The sequence below is a fragment of the Rhipicephalus microplus genome, chromosome 5, assembly GCF_043290135.1.
Source record: "Rhipicephalus microplus isolate Deutch F79 chromosome 5, USDA_Rmic, whole genome shotgun sequence".
Classification (NCBI taxonomy): domain Eukaryota; kingdom Metazoa; phylum Arthropoda; class Arachnida; order Ixodida; family Ixodidae; genus Rhipicephalus; species Rhipicephalus microplus.
Genome location: NC_134704.1, coordinates 205739080 through 205765317, shown reverse-complemented (window position 1 = coordinate 205765317; position 26238 = coordinate 205739080).

The window sequence follows — 26238 nt, the reverse complement described above, 5'->3', positions numbered from 1 at the left end:
GCAACAATGGTGGCACCTGGAAGTTGGGACACAGCTTCAGGTCACTCTCAGTAATTCTATGTTGCGAGATGCGGCATATAGCACTGGATCAGGTACGCAAACTTCAATAATAATATAATTGGCCAACTGAACTATAATTGTTCATCCAATTTGTGAAATACGCATGTTCTAGGCAGTCGATGTCGAAGGTTATATGAGCCACAAAATTTTGTGTCAGTACTCTTTATGGTAATTTGCTTTATGTTTTAACTCACAGTTAAATAAGTAAAGTATTTAGTAAGTGCTGCATGTATTTGCTGAGAACTGTGCCGATGGTGTTGCAAAAGTTGCGAATCAGCCAGCGGATATGCATGCACCTTGCAGGCTAAGAAAGATAGAAACACTTTCTTGCAAAATGTTTAATCATACAAAATAAATTCGAGGATGCAAAAATATTTGTCTTCTTGTTTTTCTCAAATGTCCCGACACTATGATACATACAACACTTTGTTTCCTTCATTTAGTCTACTGTACTTTCGAAGCACCTATAAATTGCCCATTGTGGCATATTCGTATTTTTACACGTTATAAACTGGCATTGCCTTAATACTATGCTAAGGCAAACATTACTTATGACTCTTACTACTTGCCCAAAGGAACCGGGGATGTTCTGCAGAAAGACTTGTTCTTGGGCTAGTTTATGCTTGCTTAAAATTATATGGTGTGTGGTTTTGTGTGACCATTCTCTCTTCTTTTGCACTACATCATGATTTTCAGCAGAAACCAGAGAATTCATTGGACCCCTATCACCGATATTGCCCACAAACCCTATAACTCCTGTATGTACCGTATATCCCATATGCGCCATATGGCTCATAAGCCCTGTATCACCCATATGCCTCATATGGCCCATAAGCCCTGTATCCCCCATATGGGCCGTAATCCTTGTATCACCTGTATCCAATAGCATCGTAGGATACGGGTCCTATCTGTATAGAAATTTTCAGTAGGGTTGGAGGCTAGTAACATCCCTAATGATCAGTAGGATTGCATAGAGTGTCTCCTACAAACACCACTCGCACAGGAAAAAAACAAGTAGAGGCCATTTTAGAAAAAGACTACAAATGCGCCCGTTTTCTACCAGTCAGCACCTCGACAGAGAAATTTCCTAATCTCGGAATAAGCGACACAGAGCAAGAACACATCGAGGTGCATCTTTTGTGCAGAGAATGAGACCAATACTGACTGTTATGGGCACGTACACGTTGCAGACATTTGGTATGAGAGATGCTTGTCGAAAAAAAAAACAAGGCGAGCATACCAAAGGACATTCTCCAGATCATTGAAATCAGCCCAATACCTCAAAACTTGCATCCACAATTCCATAAGGCTCGCAGAAAAGCCAGATCAAAAGCACACGAAAAAAGTTTCAAAGAGAGAAACGACGTATCGTACGTTGACACGACCACATACAGAGAGCACTCTGGGACAGTTGTGAGCGTTCTTGGTCACCAACTTACGGAAGTAAACAGCGCTTCGATCAGAAGCAACAACATCCTCGAAGCTGAGGAAGTAGCGAATCGTACTTGCCATCACGCACCAGAGTTAGGAGTCTACTACAGAAATAGTTACTGACTCGCAAGAAGCATGTCGATGGTACAGCAGTGAAAGCATATCCACTGCTGCCGCCCGCATACTCAAGCGAAGAAAAATCACCTTCTTGAGCTGCTCCATTACGTGGTCACCAGGCCATGAAACTGTGTCAGGGAACCAGCGTGCCGATGCCATTTCCCGAGCATAGAATCAGCCACAGTTAAGAGGAGCAGGAGGAAGCAGTCACAGTTACTAGACGCTATGAAGCAATTATCGAACACCATAGAGCACTGAGTAGGATATGCCCCTTCCCTACAAAGAAGTCGACAGAGAGCAATCGGTTACCTTGAAACAGTTTCAGACTAGTCCATAAGCCAATCTCAGTCTTCTCACTAAAAAAACTATCCGGGAATATACGCCAACAAATGCCCGCTATGCAAAGAACACTCCACACTTTACCAACAGACGAAATTGTACACTAACACCGGTGCTCCGGTCCGCTGTCCTGCTCTAAGCCAAAAAAAAACAAAACAGCTCAAGCTGATCGACAGAGCTTGCAAGATGGCAAAAAGGCCACAGGGGCCCCTAAAGTGACGGCTCCACTTTCACCATAAAAGAATATTTGAAATAAAGTTTTGCATTCATTCTAATAAAATGAAATGAAAAAAGTTTATTTTAGTCCTCCAGAAGGCGCTTAGCGCGTAGCGGGCGTCTGCCACGTAGGGGCAGAGAGAGTGTACCTAGTGGCCACTTCGTGGGCCTACTAGACCACCCGTTCCTGGTCGGCGAGAAGTGAGCTTTCGAAGTAACTATCTCACTTGTTTCAGGTAGACTCAAAAGGAGTGTTTCCACACTCCAAGAGCACCTGTGCGAGCATCGCTGTATGGTCACGTGATGGGCACGTGTCCCTGTGGTATGCATCGGGATAGTGAAAGTGTAATTTAGTATGGTTTGGGCAATACGGCGTAGGGTTGGCTAGCGCCCTTGGTCTGTTAAGTTTCGGACACCTTCGGACTTGTTTCAGATTAGCATACCTTGAAGACGCGTCAATCTTGATATCAAAGTGATAGATTTCTTACGAAAAGAGCACGTAATAAGCTGTTTCTTCTGTGTCGTTGTATATAACCGCGTTTTATTTAACACCGTAACTTTCGGCGTCGATGTAGAGTTTTAGAAAGCGTAAAAAGTAGCCGATGGCTGCTAAACGTGGCAGGCAGATGACAAAGCGAGGGTTTCTTGTACCACTTTACGTCGTCTGTTTATTTTTTTCACCACTTGTTTGTGCCATGTAGGTAGTGGACTTCCATTTCAGAATATTATACGCAAGTATTAGATCAGTTCATAAACGTTTTGTTTTAAAGAAGCTCCATTTACCTAGCTGTATTCTTTTTTAAACCGTAAGCTCGCTGAATATCGGCCACACAAATCACGCAGACCATGTTATCTCGGCATTCCCACTGTCTAAGATAAATCTCATCATAGACAGTGGAACTACACTTCATTCTAAATATGTTTGTGAGCACCTCTGTGCAGACATTAGCTTCAACTGCGTTCAACACGTGGCACAGCAGTGGTCTCTGCTGTCTCTATTCTGAAACAAGCAGAGAAAGAGCTCAGCTATTATTCCTCCATTTGTCTTGAGGTCTACTCGCCTCTTCGCTCTACCGCTCAGCGCACTTGTGTGCTCAGCTTCTCAGCTAATATTTCCTGTAATTTCAGCTCTTCGCCAAACTTAGCCACGTATTTTCATGTGGAAAATGAATAAAAAGCCCCATCTTCTAAAGGGAACCGTGAAAAAATGTGAATGCGTTTCTTCTATGGTAAAGGGTAGCGTTGCCGTCAGACATTCATCCATACCGACTTCTGCCATCGCCCTGAGACTGATAGGTACCCAGCCAGTGAACGGTCGAGAGTGAGAAGGTAGGGGATGGGAGAGTGGGGCACCAGCACTCTCGGCTCGGAGTGGACGTTTCACAACGGCGTCTCAAGCACAAATTTTTGGATGTTTCGGCTATTAGGGGTGAGGATAAGCGCGCCCACTCACAGCTGTTGCTCTAAGAGGTGGAGTTAGGGCAGAACGATAACTCTACCAGCGAGGGAACACCTCCACGGGCAACGCCAGATGTCTGACATAGCCTGACTAAGAAGTAGATTCGCATTTTAAAAAATGGCAGCATATCCACGGAGTGAATGATGGATAGCGAGGAGAAGCATCCGTCCGTCCATTCTTTCTCGCTTCCGTCCATCCATGCGCGCGTCTGCGTGGCCGCCCATGCGTCCATCCGCCCGTCCAAGCGTGCGTCTCTTCGTGAGTCCACACGTTCATCTGTGCGTCCGTCCCTGTTTCTTCCATGCATTCACTCCTGCGTCCGTCTATGTGTCCATCCTTTCATGCAGTCATCCGTGCGTCCACCCATGCATCTGTCTCTGTGTCCGTTCGTCCACCTATTCAACACTCCAGGTACCACCATCTCGCACCTTTTCATCATATATTTCTCATATAGAGGCACCGCTATCCAGCGGACATTCCAAAGACCTAACGAGAGGAGGCACACGCACACTTTCTTACGGCTTGCGCTTCTTGTCTACTTCTCACCTTAACCCACCTCAAGTTCATGGTATATACTAGTTCACTGTATTCATAGCACTGCGGTGAAACGCTCGCTAAACCTTTCTAAAACCTAGGAGGTTACGTCCAGCGAGTACAACGTAGCAACCCTTCCTTGTCTTCAGTGCGTTGTTGAACAACAAAAAGTTTGCAGCGTGTGCGTTAACTAAAAGCCGAATAATTGTCCTGTCTCTCATTCCCCTTTAGCAGCCATTGGCATGTACATTGAGCACTATCTTTTATTGTTCTACAATGCACAGAAGAAATTTCTCACCGGCACCACTTTGGAGGTCAAAATGTTATACTTGTTACACACTACTACAATGGCTACGAGGGACGAAGGAATGCCGCTATAAGGAGCTTCACCCCTAAAACCTAACGCGCGCGCAGTGCATTGTTTCGATTGCTCTCGCGACGGTAACGTTTGTTATCGTTTACGCTGGCTTGTGCCAGCATTCGATTTCGCAATTTTCGGGCAACTACTGCTTGTCTCGGGTTCGCCATACACGTTACCATGACGCTGTTTTCTGTGCCAAACGGAACCAGATGGCTGACCCTCTGTCTAGCTCTGGCTGACCGAGAGCTGAGGTATCACGATCGAAGATCCCCGGTGTCCACTCGATGTGTGCTTGAACGTTATAGGTTGTAGAAGGCTTGAAGTGAGAGATAAGTGGCATGTGACGAACGCGTGGCAGGTAAGGGAAGGAGACGTCACCGCGCATTGCAAAAGCAGGCGTGACCTAATGCCCCTGAATGAAATAAAAGTAACGACAAATCTCTCCTCTTCTGGCGCCAGCGTTCGCTTTTTCGACAATCACTCGGATCGCGTAGTGCATAGCTAGCAGACGCTCTCTGCGTCTTACGCTGTTACCACGAGGCGCTCACGCTAGTCAGATGGTACTTCGGTAAGATTTTTTTTTCATGTGAAGTTATGGGTCTGCCGCTAGGGGGCCGAGCCACTCGGACGCCTCACGAATGAGCTCTGCCAGTTTTTCAATTTCGCGGCTGAATAAGGACAACCACGGGATTCAAGACCATCGCAGTTGTCGCCAGACGATCAACCCGATTCGTCTGATGCCAGGATATAGCAGGTGGGCCTACTTTTTTTGAGCCGTGACACTTCTTTTAAGTTCCCACAACGGCGTCGCCCTAGCTACGCCATCGCAGTGCCAATGCAGTGCCATCGACGCGCTGGCAACTAAGCGACAAGCCAGGCCCCTGGCTTGTTCGAAGCCTTCGAAATGGATGTTGTGAAAATTGAGTGGGAGACGCTGTCTGCCTAAGAAGACAACGACACTCGAGGATTGATTGTGGCCCATGAACGACGCAAGAAGGCAAAAGACAAGAGAAACGCGGTACCAGCCACGAACGTGGGAGGTGCGTCCAAAGAGGCGTCCCGGCGACTGAAGAATTTTTCGCATCGCCGGCCAGTGTGAAAAGAACCACAACTACCAGAAGACAATTACAAGGTTGTAATGCGCCTAGGAGGTGGTCTGGACTGGACGCGACAGTGTCTAGTGCTCATTAGAGACTGTGTTCAACGAGCGGCAAAAGTACAGCCTGACATTGCTGGGGAAGATACTCTCAGAATAAACATGCGGCAAAATACCTATATCTTGAGCACAACTAGTCTGGCCAATGCGAAGGAATACATCAACATCAAGCAAATTATGATCCAGGACAAGAGCTACGCTACAGCCACTTATGTAACAGCACCAGAAAACACATCCAAAGGGGTTATCCACGGAATACCGAAGTATGATAATCAAGAAGACATAGAAAAAGCTTGGTCAATCAGAGGAACCCGACGATTCTACATGCACGACGTATGGGACTTACGGACTCAATGGTCATTGTTTTCGAAGGGTTTTTCGTGCCGTATTTCGTATACTACCGTGGTGCCGAATATGGGTGCTTCCTATACAAGAAGCAATATGAAACATGCACTACTTGTGGACAAATTGTACATCGGGCGGATGTCTGCCCACAGCCTGACAGCAAGAAATGTCGTGGTTGGGGGGTGCTCAATCCAACTGAAAACCGTCAGTGCGACACTAGGTGCCACCTTTGCGGAAAAGGTCATCTTACAGGGGACGAAAAATGCAAAGAACGGTTTAGGACCCTGTACCTTTTGAAGAAAAGATTGTGCGAAAAGGAACAAACACAAGGCGATGAACAAAGAAAAATGAAGATTTTGTCGAACAATAGAGCAACACAGGCATGCAGGAAAGGGTATTCACCAGAAAATCCAACGGAAGAGAATGGCAACGCCATCCAGGACAGAGGAGGACGACGCAAAGATCGTTCCAGCTCCTTCCCGCGACTCACCGAAACGGAAAGAGAAGGAACTTAACACGAACCCAGATTCACATCCAGATCACGGTCCACTCGTCAACACAGATCCAGGTCACGGGCCAAATCCAAGACAAGGGCAACAACATCACCTTAAGGACAGTCCCACGAGGGTCCTGATGGCAGTCGGGTCAGTCGACAAACGGTGAGCTGGGTGGGTGAGGTATCATGGGAGTCTCTCCAGTCTTGGAGTTTGCCGGAGGTTGTGGCAGAAGGATCCACCCTAGGTCGAGTGCGAAGCTATATTAAGAAATTGCTAGAGCAACTCACCCGTAAAAACGCGAAACAGAGGGACGAAATAAAACAACTTAAGGAAGAGAACACTAAACTCAGGCAAAATCAGCTGCGCGAGTCAACTAGCTCTATAGCGTCGTGTATTCGAATTCGAACTCCAGCGCCTGCACAGACGTCAGGAGTGCATGCAGTGAAAAGAAGAGCAGAGGAAATATCTCCTGTAGAAAATGAAGACCTCTCAAAACCCCTGGAAAAGAAAGTCGAGAATATGCTCGAAGAACTTACTAAGGTAATGCAACAACATTTTGCAGGATTGCATCTGCAGCTCGTAGAAATAAAACAAGGAATAGATAGCATAGAAAATTGACTAACGCAGGTGGAGAACACGCAAACAGATTTGAGGTCTATAGGAGCAGGCCCGGTTAAATCTACTACTAAACCCTTCAACCGACCGACTACGACCGAAGTAATCAAAATCGCAGGGGAAGGGACCGTTCCTAGACATGGCACGACGTAATCAGTATAAAATTTGGCAGTAGAACTGTCGTGGGTATCGCAAGAAATGGGGTCATTTACAACAGTTCCTCAACGGATAGGAGGCACCAGACGTCATCGCCTTACAGGAAACTGGAGGAATGGCTAAATTGTCGAATTACAAATCTTATGGTACCCCTGACGAAAAAACGTCCGTAACACTCCTCGTGCGAAGAAATCTCACGGTGATAGAACATGATACAGAAATCTGCGATGTCGATCATGTTCTTGTTGAGTTAGTTCCATCGCAGAAGAGTGGTGAAAGTCAATTGATATTAAAAGTCTATAGCAGCCCTAGACAAAAAACCAAATTTAGGTCACTTTTTAGAAAAACGATCAGCATTACTAAAAAGCAAGCACTGGTAATAGTAGGATACTTCAACGCGTTGCATGCGGCATGGGGTTATGACAAAGAAAACATCAAAGGTAGAAATCTTTGAATCGACGCCCAACAGGAGGGCCTTACGTTAATAACCGACCCTATTTTCCCAACTAGGATTGGAAACAGCGTATCCAAAGACACGTCTCCTGACCTCAAGTTTACTAACAATATCATCGAAACTTATTGGCTTAACACGCAAGAAAATATGGGCTGTGACCACTATATAATTGAGACCACGTTTAAAGCAGGTCCACGTAAGAGAGTAGGCAAAGAATTAAGGATGGTTGAATGGGATACTTTTAGAAAAATCAGAGAGAAAGAAGCATGCGATGCCATCGAAGACTTAGATGAATGGCTAGGGAACCTCAAGCAAAGTATTCAAATGGCAACTAAGACCATACCAAAAACAGAAGGACTAGAAAGCACAGAAAGTAAGCTCCTACATATATGGGAGGCAAAAAAGAGCCTAGAAAAACGGTAGAAAACACAAAAACACAACAAACTTCTTAGAAAAAGGACAGCCATTCTCAGTAAAGATATTGAGAAGTACGCGGAGCAACTATGCAGACAACAATGGGAGGAAAAATGTGATACGATAAAAAACAAATAAGTCTCTCTAAAACATGGAATCTGTTAAAATGTCTGATTGACTCGGAAGCGAGCAAGACAGCACAACAACAAAACTTTATTAGACTATGTATCGTGTTTAGGCGCGCCTGAGCGAGCGCGCGTGCGCAGGCAGTCTACTGCGCACGCTATCTGTTCCCTTTTTTTCGCCTTGCACTATATAAAACGAGCGCACAATAAACCATGGCAATTCTTCGCTAGGAGACGGCTGGCATCGGTTCTTGATAAGTACAAAACATTGTGTCAGAAGTGGCCACGGGCGAGTCTCGGCATTGAAAGACGCTACCACGACCACGGCGGAACTGGACGGAAGCGGTATGGAAGTTTTGCTGAAACCGCCCGAGCATCTGCGGCTGAATGGCGATATTAGCAAGAATTGGTACCTGTTCAAGCAAAAATTTGAGCTTTTTTTGACTGCTTCAGCGCCAGCGGCATCCAAGGAAGCGCCAACGCCGGGTCCCACTAAGCTTGCACTGCTACTCAGCATAGCCGGCGACGACGCTCTCGAAGGGTACAACAACTTCTCCTTCGACCAAGGTGAGGACCGGAATAATTACGCCACAGTAATCAAGAAGTTTGATGAGTATTTTGCTGACCAGCGAAATGAAGTGCATGAGCGCTACGTGTTTCGTCAACGCGTTCAAGACGAAGGCGAGCCATCGAAACACTTTCTGAGAGACCTGAAAAGGCTGGCGCAGTCCTGCAACTTTGGCACAATGACGGAATCAATGATTAGGGATCAGCTTGTGTTCGGAACAAAATGTGGCAAAGTACGCGAAAAGCTTCTTCGTGACAACAAGCTGACTCTTGCGACAGCAGAACAGCTATGCAAAGCTTCCGAAGTCTCCACCGCCCGAAACGACATGTGGACCCGAGAGCGACAAGTCGACCCAGTTAAGGTGAGGCCTAGAGGCGCTGAACAACCCGCTGAGTGTAAGTGCCAGAGGTGTGGGCGAGTGCAAGGTCCTCGGAAATTCCCAGAATTTGGACGCATGTGCAGAAAATGCGGGGGCAAAATCACTTTGCCGTCCATTGCAAAACCACCAAGCAGGTCGCTGAAGTTGAGGACAGCGACGAAGATTTCCAGATTCTGGAAGTATCTGTAGATGCCATTTTGCAGCAAAAAGACTGGATCGTTCAAGCCCATGTCGGTCATCACGTACTACACCTAAAGGTCGACACTGGCGCCCAAGCAAATCTGCTGCCGTACAGCGTGTATAAAAAATGGCAGCTCAGGTCGCGATTAAGGGCCAGCAACTCTGTTCTACGTACGTATGACGGAGGAATCGTCAAACACCTGGATATTGTCACTGTACAGCTGGCGCTCTCCACGAAAGCAACCGACATCGACTTCTTTGTCGTCAAGAAAGGACGTCAAGCGCTGTAGGACTACAAGCAAGTTAGCTGCTCGGCTTGTTCTCACGCTCGGTGAACGCAGTTTCTACGACTACAAGTGAGCAAGTCGTCAAGCAGTTCCAAGAAGTGTTCAGCGGCACGGGATGTCTTCAACGGCAATACCGGATGGTGCTGCGGGACGACGCCGTTCCTGTCATCCAGCCAGCTCGACGGGTGCCCCTGGCACTACAAGGGCCCCTCAAACAGGAACTCGACCACATGGAAAAGGCAGGCATCGTGGCCAAGGTACATGAGCCTACGGACTGGGTGAGTCCTTTGGTAATTACCAGGAAAAGGGATGGCAAATTGAGAGTGTGCATGGACCCCAGAAAAATTAGTGAATGCCTGAAGCGAGAACATTTTGAAATGCCACGCCGAGAAGATATTGAGGCTGAGCTTGCGGGCGCAACCATTTGTTCTCGCTTGGATGCAACTTCAGGGTTTCATCAAATACCGCTGCACGAATAGACTTCAAAAATATGCACGTTCGCCGCTCCATTTGGGCGTTATCGCTTTCTGCGACTTCCCTTCGGAATAGCCTCGGCGTCGGAAGTTTTTCAAAAAATGGTTGGTCAGATTTTCGAGTCCATACCAAGTGTACGCGTGTACGTCGATGACATTCTTATTTGGGGCGCGACGAGGGACGAGCACGATGAAAGGCTTCGGGCTGTCTTGGAAGTGGTGCTAAAAGCGGGGCTAACACTCAATGCCGCAAAGTGCGACATAGGAGTGTCCGAAGTTTGTTTTCTCGGCGATATCATATCCGCAAAAGGAATACAGCCAAGCCCTGAATCCATAAACGTTATGCGGAAGATGGCACCACTGAATGACAAGCATGGCGTACAACGCATGCTAGGCGTGGTGAATAATTTTTCCAAGTTCGTCCCAGAACTAGCTGAGAAGACTCTTCAAATGCGACAGCTAGTGAAAAAAGATGCCGTGTTCGAATGGAATGCCAATCACGCCAAGGAATGGGAACAACTCTGCGCCTGTTTGAGCAAGAAGCCGGTGCTTGCAATTTTCGATCCTGAGCGAGACACAAAGATAACGTCCGATGTGTCGCAGAATGGCATAGGTTTCGCGCTAACGCAGCGTTATGATAACGCGTGGAAGCCAGTCGCTTATGCCTCGCGCGTGTTGACCGAGGCCCAGAAAAGGTATTCCCAGATCAAAAAAGAGGCGATGGCTGTTGTTTTCGGGTGCGAGAAATTCCAATACTTTGTGTACGGGCATACCATTGCACTTGAATCGGATCACCGCCCGCTGATTGCTATTGCACAGAAAGCTATCGGCGACATGCCACCGAGATTGAAGCGTTTTTTCTTGCGTTTACTGAAATACCGCTTCCACCTGCAGTACGTCCCCGGTAAAGAATTGGTTTTGGCCGACCTGCTGTCGAGGGCTTCCGTTCGACCACTAGACGAGGAGGTGGACGAAGACGTCGAGATTCATGCCGTTACAACTGTGCAGGCACTGATCAGCGAGGCCACGCAAGTATGACTGGCAAGGGAGACTCAAAACGACAGGTACATGAGAACTGTCCTTGAGTGCCTGCAAAACAGGCAACCCGTGGACGGAGAACTCAAACCCTTCGCCGGAGAACTCTCGGTGGTCAACGGCGTATTGCTCAAAAGATGCAAAGCTGTTATACCGCAAAGCATGTGCCGTGAGATGTTGAACAGTATTCATGATGGGCATATGGGAATAAACAAGTGCAAATCCCGAGCCCGCCGTTTAGTTTTCTGGCCAGGACTTTGCGCAGACGTCGAACAGGTTGTCAAGAATTGCGCAACTTGCAGAAAATATTCTTACAAACAAGAAAGTGAGCCTCTCATGATGAGACCCGTGCCGGAGCATGCGTGATTTAGAGGGGGTGTCGACATTTTTCGCTACGCCGGCCAAGCATTCCTGTGTGCGTATGACTCCCTATCCAATTTTCCAGTGGTAGAGCCTCTGTACGACACATTGGCTGCTACAGTTATCGAAAAGCTAAGCGCGATATTTGCACGATACGGAATACCGGCGGAAGTGTGCACCGATAACGGGCCGCCGTTTGCTGGCCGAGAATTTGCAGCATTTTCGAGAAAGTTTGACTTCAAGCATACCACATCGAGTCCCTTGTTTCCGCGATCAAACGGTCTGGCAGAAAAAGGAGTGCAAATAGTGAAGAGAATTCTGAAAAAGACGAAGGAAGGAAACAATTTCTGGTTGGGACTTTTGAATTACAGGGCCAGCCCATTGGACGACGGCCGGTCCCCAGGAGAGCTGCTTCAAGGTCGGCGGCTACGCACGCCCCTGCCCGATTTCAACGAGGTCCCACACATGGCCGTACAAAAACACAGCTGTGCACGCCGAATGGGTCATCCACTCAAGCCATTGGCTGAAGGGCAAGTCACCCGCATACGTGGTAAGAACTGGGCAACAAAGGCCAAGGTGGTCAGCATGACGCGAACGAGGTCGTACCACGTCGTCACGGAAGGCGGGAACGTTTTTCAGCGTAATCGACAGCACCTGCTCGCAACTACTGAGCCCTTCCACCCCTCCGCCGAAGACTTGGCCGATGAGAACGCCGATGCACCGATAGAGCAAGCTCCATCTCTGTTCCCGCGTTCGGAGGAGCCGCAAGTGCCCAGAAGATCGACCCGAGATAGGAGAGCACCCCGTCGACTAGGCTACGACGACAATTTGTGCAAATTCCGTAGTTACGTTCTCTCTTGATGTTTATTTTGTTTTTCCTTCAGAGAAAGGAGGATGTATCGTGTTTAGGCGCGCCTGAGCGAGCGCGCGTGCGCAGGCAGTCTACTGCGCACGCTATCTGTTTCCTTCTCTCCGCCTTGCACTGTATAAAACGAACGCACAATAAACCAAGGTGATTCTTCGCTGGGAGATGGCTGGCATCGGTTCTTGATAAGTATGAAACAGACTTGTCCTTAAATACAAATGCACGGAGGAAGAACTGATTGAAGAAATCAGACAGAGATACATTGGGGATGAAACCAAAGAGCAATTAAGCTCGTACAGAGGTAAAGAAAATGATTCCCTAGACCGACCCATATTAGAGGCTGAAGTACGATCGGAACTTATGAAACTGAGCAGAACATGCGCCCCAGGCCCTGATGGGATCACGAAGAAAACGCTCAGAAATTTAGACGACAAATCTATCACAGCCCTCACCGAATATATGAACAGGTGTTGGGAAAAAGGTAAGATACCCAAGCAATGCAAAACGGCAGCAATCATAACGATTCCCAAGCCACGCAAGAAACTACATCTTGATAATCTTTGGCCTATTTTCCTGACATCCTGCATAAGAAAGTTATTAGAGCATGTCATCCTAACTCGCCTGTCAAATTATATGGAAGACAAAGAGCTCTTTCCTCATACGATGGTAGGCTTCAGAGCAAAACTGTCTACACAGGACATCATGCTTAAGATTAAACACCAAATAATTGATTTTGGTCTCAATACACACGACACAAAGGTCATAGTTGGCCTAGATCTTAGAAAGGAATTTGATAATACATCACATAATGCTATACTTGCCAATCTTCAAGCGTTAGGGGCAGGAAAAAGAGTATACGAATATTTAAAAGACTTTTTAACTGACCGGACTGCAAGAATAATACTAGGCGAAGCAGAATTCCAGGAATTTAGTGTGGGCAGCAAAGGTACGCCGCAAGGCTCAGTCCTATCCCCCTTTCTTTTTAATGTGGCCAAGATAGGTCTCCCTACCAGACTTAAGAAAACTCCAGGACTCCACCATAGCCTCTATGCAGATGACAATACCTTATGGGTAGCAGAGGGTAGTGACGGATACATGGAGGAAACTTTACAAACCGCAGTGAATGTTGTAGAAGAATATGCCACCCATACAGGATTACAATGTTCACCGGAAAAATCGGAACTTCTATAACCCGACATGTAGGAGTCGGAAAAGTATCCAGGAAAAACCTAACATTAAGGTCTTTGTTGGAAAAACGCAAATACCTACAGTCGAAAGCACAAGAATTCTGGGACTCCGAATCAGCTCAAACGGGCATAACAGAGAGGCGATTAGATTACTTAAAAGCAGTGCGCAGCAAATTATGCGTCTTTTTAAACGAATTGCAAACCGGCACTATGGTATGAAGGAGAATATTATGATAAGATTGGTACAAGCTTTTGTCAGGAGTCGTATTGTATATGCGATTCCGTACCTCAGACTGCAAGTGACCGAGAGAGAGAAAAGATTGACAGAATCATTAGACGAGTTTTCAAACAGGCGATCAGACTTCCAATAACTACCTCTAATGATAAATTACTTCAATTAGGGCTACACAACACATTAGAAGAGCTTATAGAAGCTCAAAGAATCGCGCAATATGAAAGAACGCAGAGTCGGAAGCACATGGCGGGAACAGCACTTCAGTGCTGCTCCCGCCATCTGTGAAGAGCGGACGCAGTTCCCAAATCTTATATTCGGTGGTTGGTGGGCGTGAAGCTGCTCACTTTGGCAGCGGCGGCGGCGGCTCACGGACGCAGGCTAACAGCGCTCGTCTGTTTTTCAGGTTGGTGTGCACCTTTTGTTGCCTACCATCCAGTGCCGATGCTGCCGCTGCCATAGGTGATTGTGTGGTGTCTTTTGTGAAGTGTTGCATTGTTTTGGGATAACTTGCTACAGAGCTGTAGCTCGGCTCTCTTAGCTATATGGCAGGCGCACCTAATGGTCGTATTAATGACGTAGCGAAGGCGCTTTCTGAGAAGGCTCCTACTAGTATCAAAGAGGTCGTCAAAGTCATCGTGATTTGGCCACTAAGCTTGATGCCTTCGCAGTTCATATCATAGCTCAGGTTAGTAAGATTGAAGACTCAAACTCAGAAATTAAAGTTGAGGTCGGGAAACTGCCTGAATCTGTCGAATTCATGAATACGGCCTTTGAGGTGTTTAAAAAAGATGTTGCGAACCTTCGAAGGGAACTAACAGAGGCGAGGACTCAAAACACATATTGTAAAACAAAACCAAGAGATGGCTAGACAACTGACTGATGCCAAAAAGGAGATTATTGCACTTAAGCAGCCCGGAAGGAACATGAACGTGGAAATCATAGGGCTACCACGTACCGCAGATGAAAATCTAAAGGCGACAGTGGGTAAAATGGCCACCTGTTTGGGAATCGAGATGTCCGATGGAGACATTGATGTCGCACATCGTTTCCCATCAAGAGATAAAGATAAACCAAATGTTGGGGTAAGATTTGCAACCAGGACATGCCGAGACAAATTTCTGACTGCAGCTAGGAAGACGAAGCTGAATACGAGTCACCTTTCTTTAGAGCATATTGATCCCATCTATGTCAATGAGCATCTCTGCCTAGAAAATAAGATTTTGTTCAGGAAAGCTCGACAAGTGAAAGCAGAAAAAAAGTGGAAGTTTGCATGCGTATCTCAGGGCCAGATCCTAATGAGAAAAGCTGAGAACTTGGTGGTTGAACATGTTCAATCTGAAGGTGACCTTGCCAGGATTTTGTAGGTGCTCGTGTTCAGTTAGGTTCTGTATTTATAAATATGCATAATCCTTCATATATGAAAAAACAGAAATGTAATAAGTTCTCGGTTTTCCACTGCAATGTTCGAAGTTTACGCAGAAAGTTTAACAAACTGGTCGCCTATATCGCACGCTTAGACTTTGGTTTCGATATTATTGCTTTGAGTGAAACATGGTTGAAGGCTGATGAAACATTCAGCATGCAGGGATTAAGGCTACTATCGCAGCCACGCAACTCGCGTGCGTGAGGGGGTGGTGTTGCATTGTTTATACGGGACAATAATGCGTGCAATGTCTTGCTTGATGCATCTGTTACCAACGCAACTATAGAAACTCTGTTTATCAAAACCGAAAGAGGGCCAGTTATTGGCGTTGTATACCGCCCGCCCAGTTCTTCGATCAAAGCGTTCCTGCAGGAACTTGAGTCTGTGCTTATGAGAGTTTCCTTAAAAAGACGGCATCGCCGAGTGGACCACGCAGTTCGGCGGCAGTGCACGAACCGGACGCAACGTAACAAATCTTCTGCTTTTGCAGGTGAGAAACGGTGTTACTCACGTCTAAGTTTGCTCCTGTGCGTGTGCACTGCTACCGAACACAGCGTGAAGTTTATTTGCTTTGAGTGAAGTGTTCTTGCTTTGCTATGGGAAAGGATTCCGCAAAAAGTGCGGGGAAAGACGCGGAAAAGGACGCAGCAGATGTAAAGGATTTAAAAGAGCTGACGAAGGCATTTGAAAATTTCAAACGCGATTTCAGAAGTGAGATTCGGGAAATTAAAGACAGCATAGCCTTTTGCTCTGACACCTGCAGTGAGGTGAAAGATGTAGCCACTGATATCAAGCATATGAGAGCTGAAATGCAAGAGCTCATAAGACAAAACATGGAATTGAAAGGGGAAAATAAGAGACTGCACAAAAATGCGATGAGCTTGAACAATATCAGCGCCTAAAAAATCTTGAGATAAAGGGTGCGCCGGTCGGGAATGATCCAGTGGATGTTGTAAGAAAGATAAGCGAAGCTGTCGGCACAGCAGTTGATCTGTCTGATATTGACGCATGCCACTAGATTCCCACTCCTAAGCCTGGTGTGAAGAAAATAATCGTTCGTTTTGTAAAAAGAACAAAACGTGACGATATACTGGCGAAATGTAGAAAGAAGAGGCTCGATAGTTCTATGCTTGGGGATGACAAAAGAACGCCCATTTTTGTAAATGAGCATTTGACGCAGAAGGGCAAGGCATTGCTTGCAGCGGCAATACAAAAAAAGAAAGAAGCCGCATGGAAATTTGTCTGGACATCCGGTGGCAAAATCCTTGTAAGCAAAGATGAAGGAACGCGAGCGATACACATTGCGGATGAGACAAGCCTGGCTAAAATTAGAAATTAGATGTGGCATATGTCGTAACCAATTGAAAAACATTCCAGTATGACTGATCTTCTAAATAATCAAAAGTATTACAGTGTTGAAGACTTTAATAGGTCATTTCAATCCGAAAAAGGCTTGTTTAAAGCATTGAATATAGATTGTAGAAGTATAAAAAGAAAGCTCGACGACATTGCTAATTTTATATGGTCTATAGCTATCGGATTTGATGTGCTAGTTTTCTCCGAGACATGGATTACTTATAAAAAAGATGCGCCGTTCTTTCCAGGCTATAGTCATGAACTTTTCTGCCGTAACCAGCAAAAAGGTGGAGGTCTTGCTATTTATTTTAAGAATACGCTTTCGAGTGAACTGCTTGATATGTATACTGTTATGAACGATGATGTTGAATGCATTACAATGTGTGTTGGCCCATTCATAGTAATTGGCATATATAGGCCACCACATAGCCACAAAAAGAAATTTATTGAGTTTCTTAATGTTGTGTTATCCACTGTTCTCGGGAATACTCCTTGCATAGTTATGGGTGACATAAACATTGACCTCTGTTCCAATGATCCTTATGCCAAAGATTTGGAAACGCTCTTACTTACATATGGAAGTACAAATTTTATACGTTCACCTACTAGGGTTACATCAACAAGTGCTACGCTCCTTGATATATGCGCCCCAAATTTAAGTTCACAGAATATAAAATCCGGGGTATTTGCGTATGACATAAGTGATCATATGCCCATCTTCTTTCTTGCACAAGTTACTTCTCAAATTGGTCAGAAAGCAGAGACATCTTTCCACCGAATTAAAAATAGCAAAACTCGGGAACATTTTTTTCAGCTAGTTCAGAACATAGATTGCACCACTGTTTATAGACAAGAAAATCCTGATGATGCTTATAACACATTCATGACGTTATTGAGTACTAGCTATGATGCTGCATTTCCACTTCAGAAGCGCTCACGTGGCAGAAATAAGAAATGCAGAAAGCCTTGGATAAATCGTGATCTTTACCGGCGCATAAAAATAAAGAATAAATTGTGTCATGATTTCATCCGTTCGCGGAACACAGACGCCTTAGCTGAGTACAAGAAATACAGAAACGTTTTAAATTCAGAAATACGGAAGGGTAAACAGAACTACTATGAAAAATTATTTGAAAGCATTTACAATGACCAGAGGAAGCTATGGCAGGTCATAAATGGGCTTACGAACAGAAATAATGGTTGTAATAGGACACAGGACCTAACAATTAATGGTCAGATTTTCAGTGGTGAAAGGTTGGCTAATGTCATGAATGAACATTTCATAAATGCAGGTTCCTTTATTTTAACGGATGAAAAGCGAGATAATGCTCAAACTCCTGATAAGCCTCCTTTGCCGTATTATATTTTTCTCGCACCCACAGATCCAGTTGAAGTAAAAGATTAATCAGAAAACTTAAAAACAATGCTGCATCAGGGAATCATGAGATAGGTTCTGTTGAGTTAAAAATGGTGTCACCATTGATATCTAATGTCTTGGCCTATATTATCAACCTCACCCTCACTAACGGTGTATTTCCGGAGCAGCTAAAAGTAGCAAAAGTCACTGCAGTACATAAAGGTGGTGATATCAATACTTTAGCGAACTATCGACCTATATCCGTGCTTCCAACAATATCAAAAATATTTGAAGGGGTTATTTATGATAGACTTGCATCCTTTTTTGATAAGCACCAAATAATAACAAAAAGTCAGTATGGTTTTCAAAAAAATGAATCAACAGAACAAGCTCTACTGTATATCAAAGATAAAATAATCGAAAATATGGAAAACAAAAAATATACTCTTGGGCTCTTCCTCGATCTTCAAAAGGCATTTGACTCCATACAATTCAAATTATTGATTCATTAATTACCAAGTTATGCGGTGCGTGGAGTTGCACTACAACTGTTTAAAAGTTACCTAGAAGATCGTTATCAATATGTAAAACCGAATAACACTATTTCTGCAAAGATAAAGTTGAACCAAGAAGTCCCCCAAGGGTCTATACTGGGGCCAATATTGTTCCTTGCCTATATAAATGATATTGTCGATAAACCTCATTCTCATGAACTTATAATGTACGCGGACGATACGAATGTTTTCTTTTCATCAGACAAGCTAATATCACTTGTGGTCAGTGTAAATAATTATCTAAGCAATCTTTCAAATTGGTTTAGGCAAAATGGACTGCGCTTGAATGCAAAAAAAACAACCTATATAATATTCCGACCTTTAAACAAACCTATTAGTAACATAGCTATATAATTCGAAGGAAATTGCATCGCACATGTTAGGGAACAAAAGTTTTTTGGTGTATGGTTTCAGGAGGAATTAAACTGGAGCACACATGTAAACTATCTGATCACCGCGCTGGCGCAAATAGTTGGTTGTTTTTTTTTAAAACAATGCACTTAATTTCATTGAGGTTAAAAATAAGTATGTACTATGCACTCTTCCATTCTTAAGTAAGTTATGGGATGTTAGTCTGGGGAACGACTTCACAAGGGAATTACCATAAGTTGATAACTATACAAAAGAAAATATTGCGCTGCTTTGAAAATTACAGGGGGAATCTACAAGACTTGCGCACTGCTCCACTATTTAATAAACATTCCATACTCAGAATTGATCAATTATATCATTTTAAATTACTTCAGTTAATACAAAAGACTAAGCTATATGAAGAAAGTTGCACCGGAAGACCACACTACAGTCTGCGAGAACAAAAGAAACGAGCTCCTAGAACAATCACCCAATATGGAAAAGAAAGTATTGCTTACCAGGTACCTCAGGTTTTAAGTACCCTTGCAGATCAATTGAACTTTAGGGCTAGTAGTGCGACTTTCAAGAAACAAATAAAGAACTTATTCATAACCACCGGTCTATGCTACCGAAACTTCGTAATGGAGTCTCATGCCTCTGCAAATGATTAAATTGTTCATAAACTTCTATGTCAAATATACGAGTGTATACAGCGGAATTCATTGTATCCGCATGCATTTTGTGTATGTTTTTGAGTTGTTTCACTGATATTGCTTAGTTGTGAATTTTAACGAGAGTGACCTCTAATTCTTAAAATGTGTTATGTAAACTTCTTATGCTATTTATGTTTGAATTTTGTGTTTACAATTTCAGGTTGCTTGAAACCAATGTATTGAATATATATATTGTTTGTCAGTGCTGTTCTAAGCTTTGCACTGTCACGGACTGCGGAGAACAAGGGCCTTTGTCAGGCTGTTCGCCTTTAGCCCTTTGCCCCTGCAGTGAGCTCTGTATCCGGCTTACTGTAAACAAAAATACTACTACTACTACTACTACTACTACTACTACTACTACAATAATATTGTAGTTGTTGGAGACTTTAATATTGACCTGCCATCCGATACCTCGAATGAGTACACGCTCCTCTTGAAATCCTTTAACTTGTGTAATGTCATAAATGAGCCAACGCGTATCACTGACAAGTCATGTACTCTTATTGATCACGCCCTTTGCAATGTTGGCGATGATGTGCAAGCTGGTGTGCTTCCTGTTTCGATTGCCGATCACTTGCCTATTTTTGTTACCCTTATAAATGAGTCTCCCAATACGAAACCTTCCAGGAGAAAATTAACTACAAAGATTGACTATAAGTTACTACGTGACAAAATAAGTCAAATCGATTACTGCGCTATGTATGACGAGGATGTAAATATAGAATACAGTAATTTCATCTGCTCTCTCAAAAATGCTGTGTCACTAAGCACCACCACAACTAGTAGTAAGTACGCCAAACCACTCTGCCCTTGGATGACACCTATTATTCTAGAAATACTGAAACAAAAAGACCATTGGTATCACAAGTGGAAGCAGCAGAGAACCAATGCCTACTACTTAAACCAATATAAATGCTATAGGAATAAGTCAGCCACCCTAATGAGGAAACGAAAAAAAGAATACTATGCTAAGCTTATCGAAGAGGCTGGAGGCAACACTAAGTGAATTTGGGAAATTGCAAAATCCGCAGTTGGTCTTGACTCAGATAAACGCTTACTGCCTGACGATATAACTCGAGACACGTTGGATCGCTTTAACAAGTATTTTGCAGACGTCGGGCGTGCTTTGGCTGCTCAGTTCCCTGACACTACAGACCACACGCGTCCTATTAGACCAGTTTCTGATAGTTTTGCCATATTTGAGATAGAAGTGTCCGATATCATGTCAACAGTGAAAAAACTAGACGCCAATAAAGCGGCTGGGCTCGACGCTATTACAGTTAAATAATAAAAAATAACATAGACATTCTGGCAGACCATTTGCTGCACATGTTTCAACACTGGCAGGACTGTGGTATATACCCAAATGAGCTTAAGTTGGGCAAAGTCGTCCCTATTTAAAAAGTCGGAGACCGATCAAGTGCATCTACTTACAGACCAATATCTGTGTTAAGTGTAATTGATACAATTTTTGAAAAAATCCTATCAGTGCAGATAGCATCATTTGCATCCAAACATAATATAATTTGCTCAAACCAGCATGGTTTTCGAGCACACAGATCTACTTCTACTGCAGTTTTGGTATTAACCCAACAAGTTAACAAAGCCTTGAATAACAATAAGATAGCCGTCGTAGTTTTTTTAAACATAAAAAAAGCCTTCGATTCCGTCAACCACAACATTATGTTAAGTAAGCTTCATGACTATGGTTTTCGAGGGAAAATTCACCAGCTTCTCAAATCATACCTATCCGACCGGCAGCAACCAGTAGTGATGAATGGCGTCGAGTCCTCTACTCAATCAATAGTCTCCGGGGTACCACAAGGCTCAGTTATTGGACCCACTCTTTTTTCCCCGTATGTTACCGATTTTCCCTCCATCCTACTATATTCAGAAGCTTTAATGTACGCAGACGATACGGCACTAATTTTTGTTGGTGACAGCTTAAGAGACATCGAAGATAAAATTAACGAAGAGTTACAGAGAGTACAAGTATGGTTTAAACGAAACCACCTAATATCAACATAGAGAAAACTAAATACATGGTTCATGATGATACGAATCAGTGGTTCTAAATACATGGTCTTTCACTCTAGGAAAAAAGAACTCGGCTTTGCAGGTTTCAACTTGGTTTTAGATATGGCACTGCTACATACAGTAGCCTCGTTTAATTACTTAGGGGTCATGTTTGACTCGGACATCAACTGCAAATCGCATATAGCAAAGACATGCTCCAAGCTAGCATATGGGTGTCACACGCTACTTAAAGCCCGTGAATGTTTTGGCGCATCAATTTCGCGCATCCTATATTTTGCATTCGTGCACAGTCACTTGAACTACTGTGTAGCATCGTGGGGCAGTACATATAAAACTCATTTGAAATATATTAGCCGCCTGCAAAAGAGGGCAGTCTGGATTATTACATACTCAAACAGGACGGATACTGCAAAACCACTGTTTCAAATGATGCGTGTACTTCAACTGGACCCTGTTTACGTGTCTAGTGTTGCTGATATAGTGCATGGAATAATAAAACGTGATGACCCATTCCCATTAAGCACCTTTACGTTACCCGCGCGCTGTACAAGAGCTGCAGCGAACCACTGTTTTAATTTACCAGTAGCCAGAAATGCCTACGGTCGAAGGCTCATAGAATTTCACGGCGCTCTCATATGGATTGCGATACCGACTGATGTGAAAGAGGCTAGAAATTTTCCATTGGTCATGAAGCATGCACTTCATGCGAACTTTCTAAATAATACGTCTGCATAGTCATTTAGTGTTATTATTATTATTAATATTATGACTAGTATTATTCTAGTGCTATTATTATTCTGTGCTATAAGTAGCTATGTTCTGCGCTATGTTTCTTTGTATAGTTCAATCATATGTTTTTTGCTTTTTTCTGTTTTAAACATTGTATCCAGGTTGATGTTCTTTGTCGCTGTGTAATCGCTTGCGCAAGTATGTAGGTATGTCACACAATTGGTCCCTCTACTAGCCAGTGAGGCTATGGGACCAAACAAGTGTTTGCGAAGTTTTTTGTTACATGGATGTGAAAGTTACAATAAAAAAGAGTAAAACAGGTAGAGCCATAGTAGAGGATCTGGGTATAAACTACGCAAATCAATTTGGCGCCAAAAAGGATATTCCTAATGAAATCGGGAAATGTTTAGTAATCTTACCGATTCCAAAAAACATGCACCCCAAATATTACAAAGCAAGAAGAGCTGAAAGAGCGAAAAAGATACATAACATCGTAAATGATTTACCAGAAACAACACACGTAGACGCGGCCAAATACAAATGAAATGACAGCATGACTATAGCAGTAGTGGACTACAAAGGAAATCATAAGGTCAGTGGCTCGGTTAGAACGAGCTTTGCAGAAGAGGTGGAGGAAGCAGCTATTGCAATGACCATAGCATCCACTTCGACTTCACTAATTGTTAGGGACTCGCAGACGGCTGTGAGAAATTTTGCACGAGGGCGAATATCCCAAATACCATGACGATAGTTAAAGCGCGAAAACAAAACGACGACACAGAGACAAGAAGGACACGAGTCCTTCTTGTCTCTGTGTCGTCGTTTTGTTTTCGCGCTATAACTATCGTCATGTCATACCAACTAGCCCAAGCTGCCACACTTCTAAATCCCAAAGAGCTGTCAGAATATTGGCTGGATGCAAAGACCAACGATCAATAGATATAGTCTGAGCACCCACTCACTCCTCCTTAACCGGCAATGAGGCTGCACACCAGACAGCTCGAGGACTTACAGACCGAGCCGCTAGATTGCCCTGGTTGAACGGGGAGGACGATGAGAAATTTGAGCGGATGACCACTTACAGAGATATTACGCAGTATTAAAGGCCAAGCAGGGAAATTTATCCTGCTGCACACTCGTCATTCAACAAAGGACAGGAGTTGGCGTGGCGCCTCCTACTCCAGACCCACATGTATCCTAGTGCGGTAACAATGAACCACTGCGAGCCGGAACTTCTTTAGGACAATTGTAAATTTTGCCACAACAGGGCGGACTTAAGCCACATTTTATGGGCATGCCCGCAGTCCCCTATGAGAGGTGAATTTCCAGACGGGAGTGGATGGGATACCACACTCCTCAGCTCTGACTCTCAATAACAAGCCCGCATAATATGGTAGGCCGAACATGCCGCCAGAGCCCATGAGATCATGACCGTCATCTAGGTTTAGTCAACCCTTCTCCTCTCGCACTTGAAAGGGGAGGAGTACCTTTCTGCTAATAAAATAAAGTTTGTTCGTAATCATCATCATGTGAAGTTATTACTGACTGCAGAAACATAGCGAGAGGACATCGAAACATAAACAGACTAAAAAAAGGCAGCATAACCATGGAATGAATGATGAATAGCGGGGCGAAACATCCGTCCGTCCATTCGTTCTTGCTTCCGTCCACCCATGAGTGCGTCTGTGTGGCCGCCGCCCGTCCGTGCATGCGTATGTTCGTGCGTCCACACGTTCATATGTGCGTCCGTCCCTGCTTTCGTCCATGCATCCGCTCCTGCGTCCGTCCATGCGTTCATTCGTTCGTACTGCCATTCGTGCGTCCGTCCATGCATCTCTCTGTGTGTCCGTTCGTCCACTTATTCAACGCTCCAAGTCCCATCTTGCATCATTTCATCATATATTTCTCATATAGAAGCACCATCATCCAGCGGACATTTCAAGGACTGAACGAGAGGAGGCACACGCACACTTTTTTACGGCTTGCACTTCGTGTCTACTTGCCACTTTTAACCACCTCGAGTTCATGGCATATACTAGTTCACTATATTCATGGCACTGCGGCCCAACGCTCGCTAAACATTTCAAAAATCTTGGAGGTTAGGCCCAGCGAGTATAACGTAGCAACCCTTTCTTGTCTTCTGTGCGTTGTTGAACAATAAAAAATTCGCAGCGTGCGCGGTAACTCAAAGCCGAATTCTCCTGTCTCTCATACCCCCTTAGCAGCCGTTGGCATGTACATTGAACACTATCTTTTATTGTTCAACAACGCACAGAAAAAATCACTCAGCAGCACCACCTTGGAGGTCAAAATGTTACACTTGTTACACACTACTAGAAGGGGTACGAGCGATGAAGGGGTGCCGCTATAAGGAGCTTCACCCCTAAAGAACTTTTGACAATTGTATTTGTACCTGCTCAGGTCTTAGGCCACCGCGCAGTCCCACGCCACGTCTATAGGGCCATACATTGGGTTTCGTGGCGATGACATCGGCAGCCCGAGTCATCGCAGCAAGCTGCGATGCCGGGTGAGAGCACATCGAAATGCTGTTGCGCTTGGGTGCCGATGAGAAACAGCCGTGAGTTATAGTAGCCTTTATCGTTCCACTTGTAGCTGTGGATATCTATCCGTGGGATGACGCGCAGAGAAAAACACTTTCTGGAACCAAGTGGGGTTGTGAAAAAAACCTTAATATGTTAGCGAGAGAACGCGGAAATCGCACATGAGCACTTAAAGCTGAAAACGCATGCTGCGTTTTCCACACGCAAAAAGTGGCACTTGTGGTGGACATCACCATTGCATTGGAACGCACTTTGTGCGCAAAACGAGAAGTGCCTCAAGCTAAATAGCACAGATCCGACGACGGTGTTAATACAAACGCGTTTGAAAACTACTTCAAAAAAATCAATGGCAAGCGTCCCAAATAAATGCGAAACCTAACACGCGGCCCCTAGACAGACGAAAACCTAACGATGTTAGTGTAATGGGAACAGACGCCCGCGTACCTTACGCAGTAGACATGGTTTTCAACCATCCTAGCAGTTTCTATGCAGCCAGATCTTTTTCCGTGCCACTTCTGGCTTCTGAAACGTAATCGAAATGTAGCACGGTGTCAGTTTAACGTAAGCAGTAACGACAAGTGCATGAAAGGGACTGGAAAACACATGTAGACAGAAACCACGCAGCAGAAGTCTGAGAAAAAGGCTTGAAACACGCTGCACACATGCGAAGTTCTTCGTGTTGAGCACTGCTATAGAGATTGAACACAACAGAAACAGAAAAAATATAGAAAAAGGCAAGCGACCAGCACGTGATGGCGTGTGACCAACTGGAGCTCTGAGCGTCGGAAGAAAGCGCAGGAGAGGAGATCACGAGGAAATAACAATCAATGCCGCTACTTGTATTTCATCCATGGGTATTAGCTTGACCTGCTTGGCACTGCCCCAACACCTGCGGCGAGGAAGCGTGGTGCGGCGCGTTGGTGTGGAGACACGGAATGACAGCGTTACACAGGCTAGTCAAGGAGCTGGTTCGCGTTTAAAACAAATCACCGAGGAACGCCTTCCATCAGTGCGCATCATAACCTTGAGCAATTTCTTTCTTATCTCTTTGTGAACGTGCAGCTTACTTTCAGCCTGATGGTAAGTGTGCACGGCGGCACTTTGTGGCCTTCCGCAGCGGCCGTAGTACCTCAACCGCGCATCAGCCAGCAGCTTCCGAGTGTGCTACAGGTTCACGCCACCGTAAGTTGGGTTTGTGGCATCATTTATCGATAAGATAGGGAACGCTTTCTCGCAGGAGAAGGAAATAACTTCATTCAGAGTCCGGCGAATAGATGGTGTGGACGATTGGCCCCGCTTAGGTTACGGC